Raw genomic sequence first — 12,103 nt, forward strand, 5'->3', positions numbered from 1 at the left:
GCCATGTTTATACTTCGGCACCGCAGTTTACACACCCACTTTATAGTAAAATATTAATTAGTCATAAAATATTATATGCAATGACGTACAAAACGTACCTACAATGTAACGTATCATACATTTTGTAATTTTCTGGGTTGATACATATTTTTTTTAATCGAACGATTCTAAAATATATACATTACTATGATACTATGAAGAAAATATTATAGGTACTGTTGAATTTAATTTTACATCAGACATCGTGATATAATTTAATTTTAGTACAGTAACTAAAATATTAATGTATTCACACAATTCCACATTATAATAATTAATAACGTATCGCGATCGATGACTACACAAACATAGACCGAAACACATGACATACGTGTATGGATATTATTAGCTTTGAATAATATTTATTTATTCTAGTAAAACATAATGTTTACTCAACATAATTTGATGGTTTTTGTCACATTTATCCATCGCGGCTAGCTGCTACACGCTGACCTAGACTCATTATTTAGATAGCTACTTATCATTAGTACAATGTCATTATAAAGGCGATAATAGCCGTAAATAGCAAACTTATACTATATAGTCATAAAAAACAATTAATTACCTATATTTATAAAACTGATTGAAGAAAAATATTATTAAATAATCTTCAAAACATCGCGATTCATTCCGTTTTACGCGTAGTTTTTATTTTTTCTTAATCGAACAAAATTATTGAAGTAGATTCGTTAAATGAATAAAAATGTAGGTAACCAAATTTTAGTAATTTTATTTAAAACTAATTTATTTATAATAGATAAAAATATGAGTACCTACTTATCTTTTTCCAGACATTTCAAAATCTTTATTTTATGTTTTCAAGTTATAATAACAAAAAAGGTGTAAGATAAAGGAAAAGTGGCGGGAGAGAAATAAAAACTATTCCATTTTTTATTTTCTTAATACCCATGGTTACCTTAATAAAGAGTATCCAAGAAAAATATTTAGACATGAGTATAATTTAAAAAAATATTCACCTTTTATTCGATATTTTTCCTTAGCAATAGGTACACAATATAAATATTATATTTAAATATACATAATTTTGTATATTATATACTTTAAAAATTAAAATTAAATATTATTGAATTTAATGAGAAAAGTTTTGAAAAAATGTTAAGACCATTAATAATTTTATTTACCATGAAGTTTTCTTCATTCAAATTATTTTTATAAATATTATATTATTTATTGGCATATATATTATTCTCTATAAATTAAAATTTGTGATTAAAGGTATTAAATATATTTTCTTTTATTATTTGTTGAAACATTTATTATTCATTTATTTATTTATTACAGACCTAGGTCCAATTACAAGATAAAATGCAGTGTAGAGTTACAACACTTAGCTAACAGACAACAAGTTGAACAAAATAAAAAAGATTAGAATATAACATAAAATAATGAAAAATACTAACAAGAAAAATAGCTATTAGATAATAATAAAACATTAAAATTAAAAAAATTTAAAAGAAATTTATTTATTAAAAAAAATAAGATTTATAAAAAAAATCAGTTAGTATAAAATAATTAGTAGGTAGTATGAAATTATGTATGTAATTGAGGGAAGAATGAGTTATATAAGATGAACAGGAGTCCTTAGTATTATCAAAATCTTTAACTTTAAAATGAATAAGACTTAATAAATAAGAAACATTTATATTATTTAATAATTAATGTTTTTTAGTCATATTTGTTAGATTTTAATTTTCTCTATAAATTATGTTCATATCATGTTCATTGTGTAGACTGTAGTACTTGCTAAATAAGCAGTATTCTATTCAAATCTAATTTTGAAGTAGATATATATTTAATATTTATAGTAGAATATTTACAGAACCATTCACATTCATTATTCATTTTATAACATACTAAGTACTTATGTAGTTGTAAAATAAAAATATTTCTTCTTTTCATTATACAGTTCAACATTTTTTAAATAATAACAAATAGGTACATAGTGTCATAGTTAGTATAACAAAGGGGCATCGCCCATTTGCGACAAAATAAAAAAGGTATGTTTTTTCCGACGGCCCATTTGCGCCAAATTCAACTGGTATAATTTAATAATTATAATAAAATAATATATTTTTTTCTCAATTAATAAACAACAGTTAGAATTTTATTTAAATCATAGACAATTTTAAAAATAATAATCAATAATATTTATAATATTATAATATTTTATAATTTTCTATTGCTTTTAAAGTAGTTTTTAATCTTTTTTTAACTTGTGAATTTTTTTTGGAGTTACTAATACTACTGACAGATTTATAAAAATAACTTTATTATATGTTACAGAAACGACGTATTTTAAATATACGAATTAACCAATTATTTAATGTAAAATGTTTAAACAGGTAAATTTGTCGTAAATGGGCGGTCGAAAAAAACATACCTTTTTTATTTTGGTGCAAATGGGTATACCCAAAATGAATAATTTTTTTTTTGGCGGAAATGGGTAATTCCCTAACAAAGTTTATTGCAAATTACAAACTAAATAAATTAGTAAAATAAATACGATAGGTACCTACCATATATTTTATTCAGTTTACATATTAATATATTATAATAATTCTATTAAGAGGATGTGTCACCCCAGAGAAATATGTCGTAAAAACATGTTTTCGTACTTCCAATAATACGGCTTACTGAAGGGATTTACGTGAAAACACCTACCATGAAATTTGTAGAGGAGAATTTTATCTAGAATCGTATAGAGCCCGATTTTCGATATTTTTATTAATTATTTAAATAATTAAAACAATAAATAGTAAAAAAAAAACCATAAAATTCACTATGAAATATTATACGATTGAAAAAATATATCAAAAATTGGGCTGTATACGATTCTAGATAAAATTCTCCTCTACAATTTTTATAATAGGTGTTTTTTGATGTATAACCCTTCAGTAAGCCGTATTATTGGAAATACAAAACCATGTTTTACGGTAAAAAAAAGTATAATTTATTACGCTCGGGCATGTGCTGAGCTCATCGTCAGCGGCAGCCTTCGATACTCGGTCTTCATTCCTCCACCCCGATCACAGTACCGTACCATCGACCAAATCGAGTTTTTTTCGTGACCGTGCATTAATTATATAAATACTCCAATGCATTCGAATTACGTCCCTAAATAATATTTTGTCCGAATTGCGTCCGCGTTTTTTTTCACGACATATCCGAGTTGCGTCCCCGGCATAGACGCAACTAGGGTTAAAATTCTGAGAAGGCTACAACTCTCCCACAAAACTATGAACTTGAAATATCCAATAGGGGGCTTTCCACCGCCCCTATACATCCAATCACAACACATCTTACAACAATTTGTTTTTTATGTATATGACACTATCGTCAGCAGATAGCAAATAGTAGGCCAATAATTAAAATGGTATACTCTATTACTCAACATTTTATACACCAACCAGGTCCTTAAATTTTGTGCAGTAGCACACGCCACACACTATGTGCCAGTGGATATTTTAGCTAATATACTTACTGGGCGACATTAATGTCGCGCAGAGAAAATTTTTTGTCGCCTAGCAGGTGATATATTTAATTACTGTGCGACAACAATATTTTTTAAAAATGACATTGTTTGAAATTATTAAATAATTTATTTAATAATACTATTTCTTATGTTTAGTTAAATGTTGTTATTTATTTATATATTATATATATATGTATTTACTATATATCATTTCGTTTGATAATTTAATTTTTGGAAGTACAAATTTAATATTTATTTAGAATGGAAAACCTATGTGACCGTTCACCGTAGGTACCCAATACCTATTGAATAATAATTAAATTTATTCCACGCGAAAATATAACATGTTTCATCTGGTCTTCAGTCGTTCTGCCAAATATCTACAAACTAATTGTTTTCGATTTTTTTTAGTCATTGTTCCTACAAGCGAATATAGCTAAAATTTATTTCACTTTAAACTTTTTAACAGTTTAAACCAGGAGTTTCCAACCTACAGTCCGCTAATTTATGTTGTTCAGATCATATATTAGTTTCCACAGTTTTTAATTTATTTAATTAGTTAAATAAAATAATTATTAATTTTTTCATTTGATGTTATTCATTGAACTCGTGATCATGTGTTTTTCTAACTGCGCAAGTATACAGTAATATAATAGGTAAATAATATTGAATTACATATTTAATACAAAAAAGCTTTTTAGGGTCAGAATATTTAATTTTTGATTATGACATGTAGAGAGAATTAATTTTTTTAATGTCACCCAGTAAAAATTCCCTAAAATATCCACTGCTATGTGCAGTTGAAAATTTAAAAGTGAGCAGTATTTTTTTGTATTTTATAAATTTTAATTCGATTAATATATTTTAGAATAATGAATAATTTATAATATATAATTACAATTTTTAACCATACCATTTATACAAATGACAGTCCTTAGTCTGTAAAAATGGGAAGAAAAATGTGTTTATTATTAATCAATTAATTAAAATTAATTAACCAGGACGCAACTCGTACATGTCGCGAGAAAATCGTAGACGCAACTCGGATATCGCGATGTATATTTTTGTATTTTAAGACGCAATTCGTATGCAGCCAAATACTCAAATAATTATCGATACGTGAAATAATAATACTAAGTATAATGTATAATTGGTATGAATATAATTTAATTTGGATCGAATTTTTATTCGTTATTGAAGTTTTTCAACATATGATTAGAATATTTTTTTTCAACTGAAGTAGAATATGTTTTGTATAATAATTATCGATAACATTTTTTTTATTTTTAATAAAAAATTTAAATCAGGAAAAATTGCACCTATTATTAATAATTGAAAAAAACTTAAAAAAGTAAAAGGAAAAACAAAAATATCAATGATAAATATTGTTTTATATTTTCCTATAATTTAATTATTGTTAAAAGTTATTCTACCTAAAAGTCGTAATAGTATATTAGTACCTATATAGGCTTGAACACGGTCAAATGGCAGTTGCTGTTTCACCGTCGCCACTCGCCGTTAAAAAATACCCGATTAGATGCATTAATAGATCAAATACGGCTATGGCAAAGCGGAGAGAAGTCCACCAAAAAAATTAAAAAAAGGTGGCAAGCTGATATCGCTCTGCTGTATATTAGAGATGGAGAGTAACTAGTAAGTCACGCTTAGAGAGTGGCTTAACGTCGCGTGCTTGCGGAACGCGAAAACACTTAACAGCGCAGTCTCTTAGACGTTGTACATATACGTTTCGCTTTGGGTAACACGTCCTCTTAATCTTTTAATTGTACAAGTAATAAATTATCCTTTAATCAAAATAAGTAAAATGATTATTAATATATAATAATAATTAATAATTCAATAATTATAGTTCTTAAAAGGTCTAACTGCTGTTAGTCTGTATGCAATAAGCCTAAAAAACAGCAGGTCATTTGGAAAAATAATAAGTAGTAATAATGGGCCACCCCATTGCAAAAAGTCTAATATTTTTGCAAAACGACTGATTTTCCATATGGACCACGCCCTACGTTATATTATTCATTATCATACATTTAATAATTTAAGATAGGTACTATTAATTATATAAAACTATTTATTAATAATAATTATTTTATTTAATTTATCTTGGAAATGACTTGCTTTATTAAATGATTCCACTGTTGGTCGTTTCATCACAAGTCTGGTCGGTAAAAGAGAATCAACTATTTCTTCTAAATAAATATAGACAAAAATAAAAATGTATACTCTATTTACTGTTTTACAATTAAATTAGTTTACAATGTTATATTAGTTATAACAATGGTCAATGATAATACAGACAATACCATAATTATCATTATTATTATTATTATGCATAATTTAAATATAAAAATAATTAATATAATATAACAATCTTACTGATAACAGTTATTTCCATAAGCGCAAATAGGGTTTGAGATGAAACCCTAGCTATACATTGAAACAATTACTGTGGAGATATGGAATTAAAAGCAAAACACACACCTAAAAATGTCCTTGCTGTGCTCCATAGTCCATTTCTAATTTTATTACATACGTATACCCTAATAATTACGAGTACACATGATTACACATTTTTTTTCGAATGTACTATTACAATTAGATACTTTTAATTGTAATGACAAACATACATTTGCCATTTGGTACATACATTAATTCATGTACTATAATGTATTATCATTTAAATAAATTGGTAATTTTAATATAGTGCATTAAATATATTATGTAAAATGCAGATTTCACATTTTTTCATTGTTTTGATTTTAAATATTTACTATGTATTGAAAAAATGTATTGTGTTATTATGATATATAACAAATGTTTATATTTAAAAAAATATTTGATTTATGATTTTTTATTATTATATTATATTGTTATTATGAAATATGAAATATATAATATGTTAAGTAAACGTTAAATTGATATATTTATTATAAAAGATTTAATGATGTATACATTCAAAAAATATTTGTTAAATGTTATATGTAATTTACTATATGAATACTATCTTATAATATGATATGTAATTATAATTATAATTTAGGAATAATTATTTTAATTTTCTTGAAGCTTCAGTAATAAATGTTTTTTTTTTAGCTTTATCAAGCTATTATTCCTCAACTGTTTAATCATGGATATTGTATATTCATATATTATTGGTATTATTAGTTTAATTATTATTCAATTAGTTCAAAATTCAATTAGTTCGATACTTATAGGGTCATGTTATAATTTTCAGAAAAAAAAAAAGTTGGTTAATCATCTTAACGGCGGGGTGATTTTGATCAAAGACATACGATGCGTTATCGTACACCGTCTGAGTAAAATATATCATTAGCAAGGTCTTCGCGATTTGTTGTTCTTGCGTTAAGTCAAATGTCACGTCAGTATCGGCATATTATATTTTATTTTTTATTATTTTTGTTTAATTTAATCATAGATATAGATTATAAACTAGATTGCTAATAGCGTTTTCCATCCTCTGCACTGTTGCTCAAGTGGCACACGTTATGAATGTTCAACCTGCAACACTCCGCACTGAATGACATTTTTTGTTTCACATCACTACACTCGGCCAGTGTTTTGCGCCGAGTACATTGATATAAAAAAAAAATAGTTGCACGAGATCCATCGACGATGGGTTTTATCATATTATGTCTGATAAAATTGATACAGTCTGATAATACTGATTTAAAACTCTATACGATACATGATTTGTAAAGATTTTTAAGTTTTTTAATTTATTTTGTTTTGTTCTTGGTACTTTGGTAGTCACTTATGAGTTAACGAGTTATAACTATACTTTAGAGTATTTAAGTTCCCAGGACATACCTACATAGTACATCACCATATATACTTCAAGTCTTAAAATATTATATACTAATTAACAAATAACAAACAATAAATTTTAACTAATCAATTATTTATCGTTTAACGCCATTGATGATGAAGAATTGATTTATAACATCATAAAACCTAAAATTTCTAATTTTATTATAAATGTTGTTCACTAGTATTCAGAGAAACAGGTATCTACATCAATTCTCATTACATATTTTTATATTTATTGTTTTGTATTATAATTTAAATTTTAAATGTACTAAGCAATATGAATTATATACATAATATATAGCATAACTAGCAATTAGCATAAATTGACAAGCTGGTGACAGACTACAAGTCGACGATTAGTTGTATATCAATTTTTATCGTTGTGATAAAATAATATCCACATAAATATTATGATTCATGAACTCGGAAATATTTTCTTAGAAGTATTTACAATTACAATTTATATTTATTTATAATAATAAATAATACTATCTACTACCTATCTTTTATTTAGCCATCAAGAGAACTTATTACATAAGTATCTCAAAATGCCAAAAATATTTAAAGAACTAATCTTACTACTACAAACAATGAAACAACATAATACACAAGTAATATTAATCTAATAATATATAATATATAAATAAATAAATTTTTATATTTTTGACATTCAGTTATAGCAATTTTTATAAATTATGACTGTACTGTAGATTTAATTTTGTCTACAAACCAATTACCGATCGGCAATTTCCACTTTCCTTTTAAGCTCGACAACATAAAAACTAAAACTTCTGAAGCTGGTGTTTCACATTCTTACATACTTAAATTGTTACCATAATCAATAAATCTACTAAATTAATTTTGATTAAATTATAAATATTTAAAAATATGAATAACTAAATCAAGTAAAGTAAAATAAAGTGAAGTTGACTGAATCTGTGATATTAAAATTTAATATTTTTTCCATTTGAATTTTTAAGTCATTTTTGATTAATTATGTAATAACCTTTTTTAAAGATATTTACAACAGTTATATTTTTGTTTTAACATATATACACAGAGTTGAATTTTGTTATTTTTTTATTTATTTAAACATTTAATGCAACAATAAAATAAAATATATAATATTCACAAATATATTATGATTTAAATATTACAGCACCCCTTGTAAGCGAAGCTTTTGCTGGGGGCACGGTTCTTATTATTTAGAGTGAATACATACTGGATAAATGTTGAACAGTAATTAATTTAAAATCAAAACAAACAAATTAAAATAAAGTTTTACATAAAATCAAAAATATTCAATACTTAAATTATTAAATTACAGACTAGTTAGAGCTAAATATTGTACATAATTTTTAAATAATAATATTTTTAATGTTGTTTATATTAATATTTAGTGAAAGACATAGTTTTAAACCCGTATACAACAAGCTATGTTGACCAAATACTTTGTTAAGGTTTGGTAGGAGTATATATGTTTATATCTTGTATTATGCACGTGGTCTAGCAATGTAATTACATTTTTATGTTTATACAATTCGACAAGCACTGATAATTTGTAAATACATTTTAAATGTTTTACTTTAATTTCTTTATAAATCGTAAAAGTATTAGTAGTCATGGGAAGATGTACTAAAAATTTGATATTGCAGTTAATAGTAACTATAAGTCTAGATAAAACATTATTTGCGGCTCCTCCCCAAATGGAAATATCGTAAGAATAAACTGATTGAACTAATGCTAGAAAAATCATTCTCTTATAATAATTATTAAATATATATCTAGCTTCTTTAAAGAAGTAAAAGAATTTACGTAAAGTATTATTATTATGATTTTCCACATTTAAATCTATAGTCAATAGTTATCCCAAGAAATTTTATTTAATTTACCTTTTCAAGTATAATAAATTTAAAAGTACAAGTTGTACTAAGATTATAATTACAATTAAATGAATGGACAATAAGGTTATTTCTTAACAAGCAATTTGATGCGTGCTGTTCAAATCAAATATATTTAGGTTTAATCAGATTCAGTTTTAATGTATTTTTACAAAACCAAGTGTAAACAGCATTTAATAATTTAAATATAGTATATCAACTGTTGATTCTGATAATAAAATAGTTGAATTCATTTTTAATTTTAATAGATTATTTATAAAAATTATAAACAATAAGTGACCTAATACAGTGCCTTGTGGTACTCCACAAGATACATTAAGAGATTCACTTTTCTAGTCATTACATTTAACACTGTGTTCTATTACTCAAAAAAGATCTAGAGGTTATTTGAAACTCCTCATATTCCGGAATTTTCTAATAATTTGTGATTAACACAATCGAATGCTTTTTGCCGATCCAAAAAAATACCCATTACTTTAAATTAATTATATTATATTTATTATATTATTTCTAATAAAGTTATCAACCCGAAAAAGAGCATAATTTGTTGACGAACCAGTTCTAAAACCAAATTGTGAAACTGAAAAAAATGATTTTTGTGTATCTAATCAAGTACTCTGATTTTGATACACTTTTCAAACATTTTTAACAAAGTTAATAATAATGATAAGGGACGGTAATTTCCGCATGATAATTATTTATCTCCTGCTTTGTGTAATGGTACCTATGACTTTACATTTTTTAAAGGTTTCAAGATATTTACCCGTTAATAATGAATGATTAAAAATAATGGATAAAGGCAAAGCAATAGAATTTGAAACATTTTTCAGTATATAATTTTTCAGTTTATTTTCGTAATATTGTAATAAGAATTATGATTTTTATTATATAGATATTAAAAAAGAGTGTTATAATATTTAATTCTGCTATTATTTAGTACCTACCTAGACACAGCCAATAGCCATATATTTATTTTGTTTCTTTTAAAAAAAATATTTACAAATATTATGTTGTATATTTAGTTATAATCAAAAAAAACAATTGTTCAAATGTTATCTTATCATTATAAAGTGAAGTTGATTGAATTTGTGATATTAATAGATAAAAAAAAGTAAATATTTATTAATTTGTAAGTTATTTTTTAATTAATATTATAATTATATGAATATTTAAAGTTGATAGTTTTTGATTAGCAGGAATAGAAATTCTCATATTTGTATCTATTTTTTTGATATAATGCTCAATTTTTTCTAATAATTCCATAAATGGATGGTCCATTCGAAGAAAATTTACATAATCTTCATTTGATGTCAATAATAGTTCATCTAGTAGGTTATGATGTGTGTATTTAGTTCTTTTTAAAAACCATTCTTTTGACCATATTCTTTTTTTCTTTTATTTCTTTCCTTCATTTGAATTATCTGTAGCCAAAGCAACAATAACTGCAAAGCGAGCTTCTTCCATTTTTCAGATATTTTGGATGTACAATTACAGTAGGGCATAAGCTACGATAGGTTTAATTGGTGGCATTTGTTTTTATCTTCTTTAACCTAAAAGTGAAGGATTATCAAACGACGATTGTCATTCATGATTTACCATGTACTTCAAACAATGATTGATCATGTATGTCATTCGTAAGAGTGACAATCATAAAAACCAACTATCATAACTGACCATATATGGGGGAATTTTACATTACTTTGTACTAGGAATCTAGGAATCATACAGGTAAACATTGGAAGGTATGTAACAGCCATTTCTATGAATAATTTTATAGTACTCTAGTATTCAGTGTATAAACCTTAGATCATAAAATAATAAAAAGGTATATCGTTATAAGTAAAACACTAGGTAAATAATATCTGTGCTTACAACTGCAGGAAGTATGACCAGTATGCATTCAGCTATAAAATTGTTTCTTGTTTTTCTTATATAATAAAAATTTTGGATAGTGTATTTAGTTAAAAAAAAAAAATGGATGACAATATTTGTAAAATTAAAAAGAAAAAAATTAGATTATTCCAAAGTACAAAGTACAAAGGGCATTACAAACAAAATTGGTAAATAAATTGTATAAAAACACAGAAAGTCAAAATAAGTAGATCGTGTTTTTGTTTAATTTAGAAATAATTGTCATTTAAAGGGTTTTAAATAGATATTTTATTCGAATTTTTTTTTATTTCATAGGAATACTAATTCTTTGACTTTTTCGGTTGAATATCAAAACAACAACATAGTATAATTGAAAACATATTTAAATATATTATTTTATGATCTTTATTTATAATTTATATACACAATATTATGTAGATACCTAATGTTATCATTATTTTTATTAGATACTTATTATTTATTATATTATATTATATTTTTTATTATATAAAATATATATTATTGTTTTATTTTAATCCGTCTAAACAGTCTAAACAGAAACTTTCTGCTCCATTCTAATCCAACTTAATCCAACTATATTTATGTATGGTATATAGGTATATATAACAGCAATACTTTGAGCGGAAAAGCCTAGTTATGATAAAATTTTTATCGATGATATGCTATGTTATACCTATAATTTATTATTAACCGTCAATAGTATGCCGAATGTCTCTTGTTAATCGCAAGAATTGTCGTTCATTTTATAAACAAATTGTGAAAAATGTTCAAAAAATGCATTTTTTTATTTAAAATACAAAAAAATAATCAGTTTACACAGTTTATACTTACAAAACAACATTTCAAAACACCAAAAAGAGATGCTTTTGCATCAAAATCCCAGCCCTAAATATTATTACTAAAAGATAAGATAAATGGCAACGTCGCTAGA

This window comes from Rhopalosiphum padi, chromosome 3 (genome assembly GCF_020882245.1).
Source record: "Rhopalosiphum padi isolate XX-2018 chromosome 3, ASM2088224v1, whole genome shotgun sequence".
NCBI classification, from domain to species: domain Eukaryota; kingdom Metazoa; phylum Arthropoda; class Insecta; order Hemiptera; family Aphididae; genus Rhopalosiphum; species Rhopalosiphum padi.